Below are 14,504 nucleotides of genomic sequence, written 5' to 3'. Positions count from 1 at the left end.
TAAGAAACAGGAAATAATCGTCGTCATCAGTTGTGTAAGAACAAACTAGGAAGCCAGACCGAGTGAGGCCAGGGCAAAGACTAAATAGCCCTCTGATTAGCGCCCGGGCAACAGGTGCGCGTCCCGAACACTAACCAGAGGCAGGTGAATGTAATCAGTTGACATGGCAACTGAACACAAACAAAATCAAGGTGCTGAAAACATGTGACTCAAACATAAACAAACTATGATCCGGGCAGCGGATCGTAACACGGTGTATCTAATGCTTAAACCAAAAATAAGAAAAGGCACTGAAGCTTAGCGATGGCTATGGAAAACAAAACTAAAACTGAACTGGCTGCAAAGTAAACAAAAACAGAATGCTGGACGACAGCAAAGACTTACACGTGTGGAGCAGAGACGGCGTGTCCACAAAGTACATCCGTACATGACATGACAATCAACAATGTCCACACAAAGAAGGATAGCGTCCGCACAACTGAAATAGTCTTGATTGCTAAAATAAAGCAGGTGCGGGGAATAACGCTCAAGGAAGACATGAAACTGCTACAGGAAAATACCAACAAAACAAGAAAAGCCACTAAAGTAGGAGCGCAACACACTACACACAGGAAAAACACCAAAAAAAAAACTCCAAATAAGTCACGGTGTGATGTGACAGGTGGTGACAGTACTTTGAGACAAGAGCTATAGTGTTGGTCATTGTATTTTGTTTTTATTTACCATTGCCAACTTCACTGGCTTTGGGTTTTGTAGATTTTTGCTGGTTTTGGACCAGATCGGGACACCCCTAATAATTATATAACACATTATACATTTGTAGGGTACATTAGTGTTTTTACTGATTAATTAATCAAATTACATGTACAATTATTTTCAATAATAATACAACTGATTTATTGTATTATTCATAAAAATGCAATATGCAATGTTTTTATTTTTTTTATAAATAGCTGTGATGATAATGTCACTGAGGGATTTCTAATCACTGCTATGTTGGAATTCTTATTTTAATATTGATACTGTTGTTGATATTATTCATTTTTGTTTGACTGCTTTTGGATTGTTTTGTGTCATGTGTGTGTGTCCTCTCAATGACTCTGTTGATTGCTATTCTGAATGTTAGGTTTGGAATTGGAATTGTATTATTATTGTTGTGTATTATTTTGTTGGATTGATTAATTTAAAAAAATAAAATAAAAATGCAATATATTAAATATAAAAACGCCATACAAAAACAATAATAATCATACAAAATTTAAATTATGTGCCCAACATTTAGTTTGCGATGTCTTTTTGGACATTTTAATGAAATTAACATATGTGGATAACATTTATTTTTATAATTTCAAAATATAATTAATTCTATTATAGAGATGTCCGATAATGGCTTTTTTGCCGATATCCGATATTCCGATATTGTCCAACTCTTAATTACCCTCCCTGAGAGAGCATGAGGAGGTTGAGGTGGGCGGGAGGGTAGAGGGTAGCGGGGAGGGGGTGTATATTGTAGCGTCCCGGAAGAGTTAGTGCTGCAAGGGATTCTGGGTATTTGTTCTGTTGTGTTTATGTTGTGTTACGGTGCGGATGTTCTCCCGAAATGTGTTTGTCATTCTTGTTTGGTGTGGGTTCACACTGTGGCGCATATTTGTAACAGTGTTTAAGTTGTTTATACAGCCACCCTCAGTGTGACCTGTATGGCTGTTGACCAAGTATGCCTTGCATTCACTTGTGTGTGTGGAAAGCCGTAGACATTATGTGACTGGGACGAAGGCAGTGCCTTTAAGGTTTATTGGCCGATAATTTCCGATAAGCATTTATCGGCCGATAATATCGGCAGTCCGATATTATCGGGCATCCCTTGAATTGTATTATTATTGTGTATTATTTTGTTGGATTGATTAATTAAAAAAAAAAAAAATTAAAATAATAAAATAAAATAAAATAAAAATGCAAAACAAGAACAATAATAATTATACAAAATTCAAATTATTTGCCCAACATTTCATTTGCGATGTCTTTTTGGACTTTTTAATGAAATGAACATATGTGGATAACATTTATTTTTACAATTTAAAAATATAATTAATTATATTATAGAGATGTCCGATAATGGCCTTTTTGCCGATATCCGATATTCCGATATTGTCCAACTCTTAATTACCCTCCCTGAGAGAGCATGAGGAGGTTGAGGTGGGCGGGAGGGTAGAGGGTAGCGGGGAGGGGGTGTATATTGTAGCGTCCCGGAAGAGTTAGTGCTGCAAGGGGTTTCTGGGTATTTGTTCTGTTGTGTTTATGTTGTGTTACGGTGCGGATGTTCTCCCGAAATGTGTTTGTCATTCTTGTTTGGTGTGGGTTCACAGTGTGGCACATATTTGTAACAGTGTTAAAGTTGTTTATACGGCCACCCTCGGTGTGACTTGTATGGCTATTGACCAAGTATGCATTGCATTCACTTGTGTGTGTGGAAAGCCGTCGACATTATGTGACTGGGACGAAGGCAGTGCCTTTAAGGTTTATCGGCCGATAATATCGGGCATCCCTTGAATTGTATTATTATTGTGTATTATTTTGTTGGATTGATTAATTTAAAAAAATAAATTAAAAAAAATAAAATAAAATAAAATAAAAATGCAATACAAGAACAATAATAATTATACAAAATTCAAATTATTTGCCCAACATTTCATTTGCGATGTCTTTTTGGACTTTTTAATGAAATTAACATATGTGGATAACATTTATTTTTACAATTTAAAAATATAATTAATTCTATTATAGAGATGTCCGATAATGGCTTTTTTGCCGATATCCGATATTCCGATATTGTCCAACTCTTAATTACCCTCCCTGAGAGAGCATGAGGAGGTTGAGGTGGGCGGGAGGGTAGAGGGTAGCGGGGAGGGGGTGTATATTGTAGCGTCCCGGAAGAGTTAGTGCTGCAAGGGGTTTCTGGGTATTTGTTCTGTTGTGTTTATGTTGTGTTACGGTGCGGATGTTCTCCCGAAATGTGTTTGTCATTCTTGTTTGGTGTGGGTTCACACTGTGGCGCATATTTGTAACAGTGTTAAACTTGTTTATACGGCCACCCTCAGTGTGACTTGTATGGCTATTGACCAAGTATGCGTTGCATTCACTTGTGTGTGTGGAAAGCCGTAGACATTATGTGACTGGGACGAAGGCAGTGCCTTTAAGGTTTATTGGCCGATAATTTCCGATAAGCATTTATCGGCCGATAATATCGGCAGTCCGATATTATCGGGCATCCCTTGAATTGTATTATTATTGTGTATTATTTTGTTGGATTGATTAATTTAAAAAAAATAAATTAAAAATAATAAAATAAAATAAAATAAAAATGCAATACAAGAACAATAATAATTATACAAAATTCAAATTATTTGCCCAACATTTCATTTGCGATGTCTTTTTGGACTTTTTAATGAAATGAACATATGTGGATAACATTTATTTTTACAATTTAAAAATATAATTAATTCTATTACAGAGATGTCCGATAATGGCTTTTTTGCCGATATCCGATATTCCGATATTGTCCAACTCTTAATTACCCTCCCTGAGAGAGCATGAGGAGGTTGAGGTGGGCGAGAGGGTAGAGGGTAGCGGGGGGGTGTATATTGTAGTGTCCCGGAAGAGTTAGTGCTGCAAGGGATTCTGGGTATTTGTTCTGTTGCGTTTATGTTGTGTTACGGTGCGGATGTTCTCCCGAAATGTGTTTGTCATTCTTGTTTGGTGTGGGTTCACAGTGTGGCGCATATTTGTAACAGTGTTAAAGTTGTTTATACGGCCACCCTCAGTGTGACCTGTATGGCTGTTGACCAAGTATGGTTTGCATTCACTTGTGTGTGTGGAAAGCCGTAGACATTATGTGACTGGGACGAAGGCAGTGCCTTTAAGGTTTATTGGCCGATAATTTCCGATAAGCATTTATCGGCCGATAATATCAGCATCCCTTGAATTGTATTATTATTGTGTATTATTTTGTTGGATTGATTAATTTAAAAAAAATAAATTAAAAATAATAAAATAAAATAAAATAAAAATGCAATACAAGAACAATAATAATTATACAAAATTCAAATTATTTGCCCAACATTTCATTTGCGATGTCTTTTTGGATTTTTTAATGAAATTAACATATGTGGATAACATTTATTTTTATAATTTCAAAATATAATTAATTCTATTATAGAGATGTCCGATAATGGCTTTTTTGCCGATATCCGATATTCCGATATTGTCCAACTCTTAATTACTCTCCCTGAGAGAGCATGAGGAGGTTGAGGTGGGCGGGAGGGTAGAGGGTAGCGGCGAGGGGTGTATATTGTAGCGTCCCGGAAGAGTTAGTGCTGCAAGGGATTCTGGGTATTTGTTCTGTTGTGTTTATGTTGTGTTACGGTGCGGATGTTCTCCCGAAATGTGTTTGTCATTCTTGTTTGGTGTGGGTTCACACTGTGGCGCATATTTGTAACAGTGCTAAACTTGTTTATACGGCCACCCTCAGTGTGACCTGTATGGCTGTTGACCAAGTATGCCTTGCATTCACTTGTGGGTGTGGAAAGCCGTAGACATTATGTGACTGGGACGAATGCAGTGCCTTTAAGGTTTATTTAAGGTTTTAAAAAGTCATAAATTTTACTTTGTGATACCGATAATTTCCGATAAGCATTTATCGGAAATCCTTAAAATTGTATTATTATTGTGTATTATTTTGTTGGATTGATTAATTTAAAAAAAATAAATTAAAAATAATAAAATAAAATAAAATAAAAATGCAAAACAAGAACAATAATAATTATACAAAATTCAAATTATTTGCCTAACATTTCATTTGCAATGTCTTTTTGGAAATTTTATGAAATTAATATATGTGGATACTATTTTTTTTTATAATTTCAAAATATAATTAATTCTATATCTTCTACTTTTTATTTATTAATACGTATGATGTTTACAAAGTGAAAAACACTTGAAAAATCCAACATAGAAAAATGGCAATACATCTTCTAGTATGGTCCACCGGGTGTTGTTGAACCTAGTGTATGTGAAGTGACATGCGTCACATCTCCTCAAGCTGTCAGGCTAATCATGCTAATGTGAAGTGTCGCAACGGAGCAGCTCGCCCAAAGCTGTGTTACATCCAGGTTATTAATACCCAACGCCACACCCCTCTTCCTCCACCTACTGCCACATCCTGGATGACTGTGAGGTTTGGAAGTTTCACCACTTGTTAGCATAAATCAAAGCTGCGCAAAAGTTTAGCTAATTTGCAGCTGAAAGAGATCGTTATTAATGCTAATGAGGGTAAATAAATCACAATTTCCCCCCCGACTTGATTTAAATTCAAAGCGTGTGCGCCTACGGTGAATCACCTTTACTTTGAGAAAGGAAAAAAAAAAGACTTTTTTATGCGGCCTATGAATAATAGCTGATAATGAATGACTGTCTGTAATTTGATAGCAGTTCCTCAGGAAGTTAATTATTTAAAATGTCTTACCGTCATTAGCGCCCTGCTGATTGACATTCCCAACTGCAAGATATTATGCTCGTGTTTTCGGACAGAGCAAAAACTTCCAATTTAATTCGGTGTTATTGGTTGTGGTACACCAAATCTGCCCGGCAACAAGTTACCACGCAATAATGTGTGGGCATGACGGGATTTAAACAGTTTTTTTATTGGTTTATGGGGCACAAATGATTTTGCCCTTCATAAATTCTGCCTAGCAACAAGTGGCCAAATTGTAAACAGGTCCTGTCCATGAGCTGTCAACTCTGTATTACACCTAATTAACATAGAGGGCATTGAACGTGTTTTTGCATTTAGAGATGGGGCACAAATGATTTTGCCCTTCATGAATTCTGCCTAGCAACAAGTGGCCTAATTGTAAACAGGTCCTGTTCATGAGCGGTCAGCTCTGTATTACTACTAATGGACATAAAGGGCATTGAATTTTGTTTTAATTTAGAGATGGGGCACAAATGATTTTGCCCTTCATGAATTCTGCTACGCATCAAGTGGACTAATTGTAAACAGGTCCTATTCATGAGCTGTCGGGTCTGTATTACTCCTAATTGACAAAGAGGGCATTGAATTTTTTTTTTCATTTAGAGCTGGGGCACAAATGATTATGCCCTTCATGAATTCTGCCTAGCAACAAGTGGCCAAACTGTAAACAGGTCCTGTCCATGAGCTGTCGGGTCTGTATTACTCCTAATTGACATAGAGGGCATCCATCCATCCATTTTCTACCACTTACTCCCTTTGGGGTCGCGGGGGGCGCTGGAGCCTATCTCAGCTACAATCGGGCGGAAGGCGGTGTACACCCTGGACAAGTCGCCATTGAATTTTTTTTTTCATTTAGAGCTGGGGCACAAATGATTTTGCCCTTCATGAATTTTGCCTAGCAACAAGTGGCCAAATTGTAAACACGTCCTGTCCATGAGCTGTCAGCTCTGTATTACTCTTAATGGACATATAGGGCATTGAACATGTTTTTGAATTTAGAAATGGGGCACAAATGATTTTGCCCTTCATTAATTCTGCCTAGCAACAAGTGGCCAAACTGTAAACAGGTCCTGTCCATGAGCTGTCAGCTCTGTATTACTCCTAATGGACATAAAGGGCATTGAACATGTTTTTGCATTTAGAGCTGGGGCACAAATTATTTTGCCCTTCATGAATTCTGCCTAGTAACAAGTGGCCAAATTGTAAACAGGTCCTGTTCATGAGCTGTCGGGTCTGTATTACTCTCAATGTACATAAAGGGCATTGAACATGTTTTTCATTAGAGACGGGGCACAAATGATTTTGCCCTTCATGGATTCTGCCTAGCAACAAGTGGCCTAATTGTAAACAGGTCCTGTTCATGAGCTGTCGGAGCTGTATTACTCCTAGTGGACATAACGGGCATTGAACATGTTTTTGAATTTAGAAATGGGGCACAAATGATTTTGCCCTTCATGAATTCTGCCTAGCAACAAGTGGCCTAATTGTAAACAGGTCCTGTCCATGAGTTGTCAGGTCTGTATTACTCCTAATGGACATAAAGGGCATTGAACATGTTTTTGCATTTAGAGATGGGGCACAATACAACTTATTTCGCCCTTCATGAATTCTGCCTAGCAACAAGTGGCCAAATTGTAAATAAGTCCTATCCATGAGCTGTCGGGTCTGTATTACTCCTAGTGGACAAAAAGGGCATAGAACATTTTCTTCATTTAGAGACGGGGCACAAATTATTTTGCCCTTCATGAATTCTGCCTCGTAACAAGTGACCAAACTGTAAACAGGTCCTGTTCATGAGCGGTCGGCTCTGTATTACTCCTAATGGACATAGAGGGCATTGAATTTTATTTTTCATTTAGGGATGGGGCACAAATGATTTTGCCCTTCATGAATTCTGCCTAGCAACAAGTGGCCTAATTGTACACCGGTCCTGTTCATGAGCTGTCAGCTCTGTATTACTCCTAGTGGACATGGAGGGCATAGAACATTTTTTTCATTAAGAGATGGGGCACAAATGATTTTGCCCTTCATGAATTCTGCCTAGCAACAAGTGGCCAAATTGTAAACAGGTCCTGTTCATGAGCTGTCAGCTCTGTATTACTCCTAGTGGACATGGAGGGCATAGAACATTTTTTTCATTAAGAGATGGGGCACAAATGATTTTGCCCTTCATGAATTCTGCCTAGTAACAAGTGGCCTAATTGTAAACAGGTCCTGTTCATGAGCTGTCGGGTCTGTATTACTCCTAGTAAAGGGCATTGAACAAGTTTTTGCATTTAGAGATGGGGCACAAATGATTATGCCCTTCATGAATTCTGCCTAGCAACAAGTGGCCAAACTGTAAACAGATCCTGTTCATGAGCTGTCAGTTCTGTATTACTCCTAATGGACATAAAGGGCATTGAACATGTTTTTGCATTTAGAGCTGGGGCACAAATTATTTTGCCCTTCATGAATTCTGCCTAGCAACAAGTGGCCAAATTGTAAACAGGTCCTGTCCATGAGTTGTCAACTCTGTATTACACCTAATTAACATAGAGGGTATTGAACGTGTTTTTGCATTTAGAGATGGGGCACAAATGATTTTGCCCTTCATGAATTCTGCCTAGCAACAAGTGGCCTAATTGTAAACAGGTCCTGTTCATGAGCTGTCGGGTCTGTATTACTCCTGATGGACATAGAGGGCATAGAACATTTTTTTCATTAGAGACGGGGCACAAATGATTTTGCCCTTCATGGATTCTGCCTAGCAACAAGTGGCCTAATTGTAAACAGGTCCTGTTCATGAGCTGTCGGAGCTGTATTACTCCTAGTGGACATAATGGGCATTGAACATGTTTTTGAATTTAGAAATGGGGCACAAATGATTTTGCCCTTCATGAATTCTGCCTAGCAACAAGTGGCCTAATTGTAAACAGGTCCTGTCCATGAGTTGTCAGGTCTGTATTACTCCTAATGGACATAAAGGGCATTGAACATGTTTTTGCATTTAGAGATGGGGCACAATACAACTTATTTCGCCCTTCATGAATTCTGCCTAGCAACAAGTGGCCAAATTGTAAATAAGTCCTATCCATGAGCTGTCGGGTCTGTATTACTCCTAGTGGACAAAAAGGGCATAGAACATTTTCTTCATTTAGAGACGGGGCACAAATTATTTTGCCCTTCATGAATTCTGCCTCGTAACAAGTGACCAAACTGTAAACAGGTCCTGTTCATGAGCGGTCGGCTCTGTATTACTCCTAATGGACATAGAGGGCATTGAATTTTATTTTTCATTTAGGGATGGGGCACAAATGATTTTGCCCTTCATGAATTCTGCCTAGCAACAAGTGGCCTAATTGTACACCGGTCCTGTTCATGAGCTGTCAGCTCTGTATTACTCCTAGTGGACATGGAGGGCATAGAACATTTTTTTCATTAAGAGATGGGGCACAAATGATTTTGCCCTTCATGAATTCTGCCTAGCAACAAGTGGCCAAATTGTAAACAGGTCCTGTTCATGAGCTGTCAGCTCTGTATTACTCCTAGTGGACATGGAGGGCATAGAACATTTTTTTCATTAAGAGATGGGGCACAAATGATTTTGCCCTTCATGAATTCTGCCTAGTAACAAGTGGCCTAATTGTAAACAGGTCCTGTTCATGAGCTGTCGGGTCTGTATTACTCCTAGTAAAGGGCATTGAACAAGTTTTTGCATTTAGAGATGGGGCACAAATGATTATGCCCTTCATGAATTCTGCCTAGCAACAAGTGGCCAAACTGTAAACAGATCCTGTTCATGAGCTGTCAGTTCTGTATTACTCCTAATGGACATAAAGGGCATTGAACATGTTTTTGCATTTAGAGCTGGGGCACAAATTATTTTGCCCTTCATGAATTCTGCCTAGCAACAAGTGGCCAAATTGTAAACAGGTCCTGTCCATGAGTTGTCAACTCTGTATTACACCTAATTAACATAGAGGGCATTGAACGTGTTTTTGCATTTAGAGATGGGGCACAAATGATTTTGCCCTTCATGAATTCTGCCTAGCAACAAGTGGCCAAATTGTAAACAGGTCCTGTCCATGAGCTGTCGGGTCTGTATTACTCCTAATTGACATAGAGGGCATTGAATATTTTTTTTCATTTAGAGCTGGGGCACAAATGATTTTGCCCTTCATGAATTCTGCCTAGCAACAAGTGGCCTAATTGTAAACAGGTCCTGTTCATGAGCGGTCAGCTCTGTATTACTACTAATGGACATAAAGGGCATTGAATTTTGTTTTAATTTAGAGATGGGGCACAAATGATTTTGCCCTTCATGAATTCTGCTACGCATCAAGTGGACTAATTGTAAACAGGTCCTGTTCATGAGCTGTCGGGTCTGTATTACTCCTAATTGACATAGAGGGCATTGAATATTTTTTTTCATTTAGAGCTGGGGCACAAATGATTTTGCCCTTCATGAATTCTGCTTCGCATCAAGTGGCCTAATTGTAAACAGGTCCTATTCATGAGCTGTCGGGTCTGTATTACTCCTAATTGACAAAGAGGGCATTGAATTTTGTTTTTCATTTAGGGATGGGGCACAAATGATTTTGCCCTTCATGAATTCTGCCTAGCAACAAGTGGCCAAAATGTAAACAGGTCCTGTCCATGAGCTGTCAGCTCTGTATTACCCCTAATGGACATAGAGGGCATTGAACATGTTTTTGCATTTAGAGCTGGGGCACAAATTATTTTGCCCTTCATGAATTCTGCCTAGCAACAAGTGCCCAAATTGTAAACAGGTCCTGTTCATGAGCTGTCGGGTCTGTATTACTCTCAATGTACATAAAGGGCATTGAACATGTTTTTCATTAGAGACGGGGCACAAATGATTTTGCCCTTCATGAATTCTGCCTAGCAACAAGTGGCCAAATTGTAAACAGGTCCTGTTCATGAGCTGTCAGGGCTGTATTACTCCTAGTGGACATAACGGGCATTGAACATGTTTTTGAATTTAGAGATGGGGCACAAATGATTTTGCCCTTCATGAATTCTGCCTAGCAACAAATGGCCTAATTGTAAACAGGTCCTGTCCATGAGTTGTCAGCTCTGTATTACTCCTAATGGACATAAAGGGCATTGAACATGTTTTTGCATTTAGAGATGGGGCACAATACAACTTATTTCGCCCTTCATGAATTCTGCCTAGCAACAAGTGGCCAAATTGTAAACAGGTCCTTTTCATGAGCTGTCGGGTCTGTATTACTCCTAATTGACATAAAGGGCATAGAACATTTTCTTCGTTTAGAGACAGGGCACAAATTATTTTGCCCTTCATGAATTCTGCCTAGTAACAAGTGACCAAACTGTAAACAGGTCCTGTCCATGAGCGGTCAGCTCTGTATTACTCCTAATGGACATATAGGGCATTGAACATGTTTTTGCATTTAGAGCTGGGGCACAAATTATTTTGCCCTTCATGAATTCTGCCTAGCAACAAGTGGCCTAATTGTAAACAGGTCCTGTTCATGAGCGGTCAGCTCTGTATTACTCCTAATGGACATAAAGGGCATTGAATTTTTTTTTTAATTTAGAGATGGGGCACAAATGATTTTGCACTTCATGAATTCTGCCTAGCAACAAGTGGCCTAATTGTAATCCGGTCCTGTCCATGAGTTGTCAGCTCTGTATTACTCCTAATGGACATAAAGGGCATTGAACATGTTTTGCATTTAGAGATGGGGCACAATACAAATTATTTCGCCCTTCATGAATTCTGCCTAGCAACAAGTGGCCGAATTGTGAACAGGTCCTATTCATGAGCTGTCGGGTCTGTATTACTCCTAATTGACATAAAGGGTATGGAACATTTTCTTCATTTAGAGACAGGGCACAAATTATTTTGCCCTTCATGAATTCTGCCTAGCAACAAGTGGCCAAACTGTAAACAGGTCCTGTCCATGAGCGGTCAGCTCTGTATTACTCCTAATGGACATAGAGGGCATTGAATTTTGTTTTTCATTTAGGGATGGGGCACAAATGATTTTGCCCTTCATGAATTCTGCCTAGCAACAAGTGGCCTAATTGTACACCGGTCCTGTTCATGAGCTGTCAGCTCTGTATTACTCCTAGTGGACATGGAGGGCATAGAAAAATGTTTTCATTAAGAGATGGGGCACAAATGATTTTGCCCTTCATGAAATCTGCCTAGCAACAAGTGGCCTAATTGTACACCGGTCCTGTTCATGAGCTGTCAGCTCTGTATTACTCCTTATGGACATAGAGGGCATTGACATTTTTTTTTCATTTAGAGACGGGGCACAAAAAACTTTGCCCTTTATGAATTCTGCCTAGCAACAAGTGGCCAAACTGTAATATACATTATTTTCTTCTGCACAAAAGCTACCTCACAATAAAGTAAACGTTGTATAAAAAAAAAAACAGTCTAGTGGGTGTGGACGGCATAGAACAGTTTTTCATTGGCTAATGGAGCACAAATTATTTTGGCACTTCCTGAATCCTGCCTAGCAACAAGTGACCACACAACAAACATGTGCTCTTTCCTGCATTGTCAGCTCAACATCCTAGTGGGAATGACGGGCATCAAAGTGTTTTTTGGCCTATGGCAGTGTTTCTTAACCATAGGGGCGGGACCAAATGTTGGGCGACGAGCGCCCCCTAGAGAGCCGCCAAAAAACCTGTGCTTCTCGGTGGTTTAATACACTTTTCCACCACTTGTGGCAAAAATGTCAATATGAAACAAACAGAGGAAGTCTGGAGCGAAAGTCTTAGAGAAGTGTCTTTAAGTGCAAAAATTATGACTAAAGTAGTGAAACTGTATTTTCATTTGCATTTTAATTTCATTAAAGAAACATATATATTATTATTGTTTACTGTTGATTTAATTAGAATGTATATATGTTAGCAATGCCTAATTGTATGTAGTAGTTCTATTTTTCATCAGTTTTTATGAGTCCCTTCTTTTGCACTATTTAATTCAGTGTTTTTCCACCTTTTTTGAGCCATTTTTTGCTGTTTTCCTGTGTGTAGTGTTTTGGTTCTTGTCTTGCGCTCCTATTTTGGTGGCTTTTTCCCTTTTTTTTGGTCTTTTCCTGTAGCAGTTTCATGTCTTCCTTTGAGCGATATTTCCCGCATCTACTTTGTTTTAGCAGTCAAGAATATTTCAGTTGTTTTTATCCTTCTTTGTGGGGACATAGTTGACTGTCATGTCATGTTCGGATGTACTTTGTGGACGCCGCCTTTGCTCCACAGTAAGTCTTTGCTGTCGTCCAGCATTCTGTTTTTGTTTACTTTGTAGCCGGTTCAGTTTTTGTTTCATTCTGCGTAGCCTTACCTAAGCTTCAATGCCTTTTCTTAGGGGCACTCAGCTTTTGTTTATTTTTGGTTTAAGCATTAGACACCTTTTTACCTGCACACTACCTCCCGCTGTTTCTGACATCTACAAAGCAATTAGCTACCGGCTGCCACCTACTGACATGGAAGAGTATTACACGGTTACTCTGCCGACCTCTAGACAGCAACGACACTCAACAACGACACATCATTTGCAGACTATAATTACTGGTTTGCAAAAAATATTTTTGACCCAAATAGGTGAAATTAGATTATCTCCCACGGCACACCAGACTGTGGTTGAAAAACACTGATTTAATTCATCAGCCTGACCTACTGTAAACTTGATCATAATCTTTGTGATTAACACACACTTTCGTAACATTTAAGAAGGTTGTAAACTGTAAGTAGGTTAGATATAATTGTTAAATACGATTAATATCAAGAGTAATATTTACTAGGTCAATGGTAATATTTGAGTGGCCCCCGGGGCCCGTCTGGGGAGATGGGGGTTTTCTTTGTGTGAAAAGAAGTTTGGTTTTTCCCCTGGAATGCCAGATCAACTAGAGTAGCCGATATGAATGTATTGGTTAAGTTGAACTCCTAAAGCTTTAGTAAAACTTGAAAATATTCCAATTCTGTCTTGATGGTCCTTCTTACTCAGCATATATGTCATCGAAAGAACTTGGGATTGACCAGTAACTTGGATTCCCCTGGAGGAAGAACTGGTCCGACGCAACATAATCTAATTGAGATTTACAGATATAGCCCGTCCGTTCATCCCGTCACTTGCAGACGAAATCGGATTTAAAACTAATCCTCCACCAATGCCAAAAAAATACAAAATAAATAAAATATCAGGAGTAATATTTACTAGGTCAATGGTAATATTTGAGTGGGCCCCGGGGCCCGTCTGTAATGGAAAAGTTGGGCTTTGAGGTCTAAAGGGCTAAAAACCCAATGGGGTACAAAATATGTTGCCCTTTGTGAATTCTGCCTAGCAACAAGTGGCAGAACAAAATAGGTAAATACTGCCATTTAAACACCTACATTTGTGCATACTTGCCAACCCTCCCGAATTTTCCGGGAGACTCCCGAAATTCAGCGCCTCTCCCGAAAACCTCCCGGGACAAATATTCTCCCCAAAATCTCCCGATTTTCAGCCGGAGCTGGAGGCCACGCCCCCTCCAGCTCCATGTATTATTATGTTTATCTTACCTAAAAATAAATATATTTACTAATTAAAAAAAACAAAAACGAAATACATTTTTACTATATTTTGCTAAAAACATCAAAATTTATTGTATTTTCATTTGTATTTTTTCTGACTCCTTATTACATCCAGCCATAGAATTATACATTAAAATAAACATATCTGAAATAATTAATTTTAAATGATCATAATAATTCATTTAAAATGACCATATTTAATTATTAAAATAATTGCTTGTTTATCAACAACTTTAGCATTTTATTCATTACATTTTGAAGCTCTCAGAAGCCAAGTTATGTTAGATTCCTTAAGATTTATTTATGCAAGTTTGAAGTATCAATTTTCTAAACACAGTTTTGTTTGCATATTTTCAGGATGTATATATATATATATATATATATATATGTATGAAATACTTCACTTGGTGAATTCTAGCTGTCA

At 38.6% G+C, this 14,504-nt stretch overlaps 1 protein-coding gene across 2 annotated transcripts in view; it reads right to left on the bottom strand.

The window, feature by feature from the left end:
- The window catches only part of fgf14 (fibroblast growth factor 14), a 366,219-nt gene that overhangs the window by 86,517 nt on the left and 265,198 nt on the right, over positions 1 to 14,504 (bottom strand). The window lies entirely within an intron of this gene.

Source organism: Nerophis lumbriciformis, linkage group LG13, assembly GCF_033978685.3.
Source record: "Nerophis lumbriciformis linkage group LG13, RoL_Nlum_v2.1, whole genome shotgun sequence".
Classification (NCBI taxonomy): Eukaryota; Metazoa; Chordata; class Actinopteri; order Syngnathiformes; family Syngnathidae; genus Nerophis; species Nerophis lumbriciformis.
This window is presented reverse-complemented; position numbering and strand designations above follow the sequence as displayed.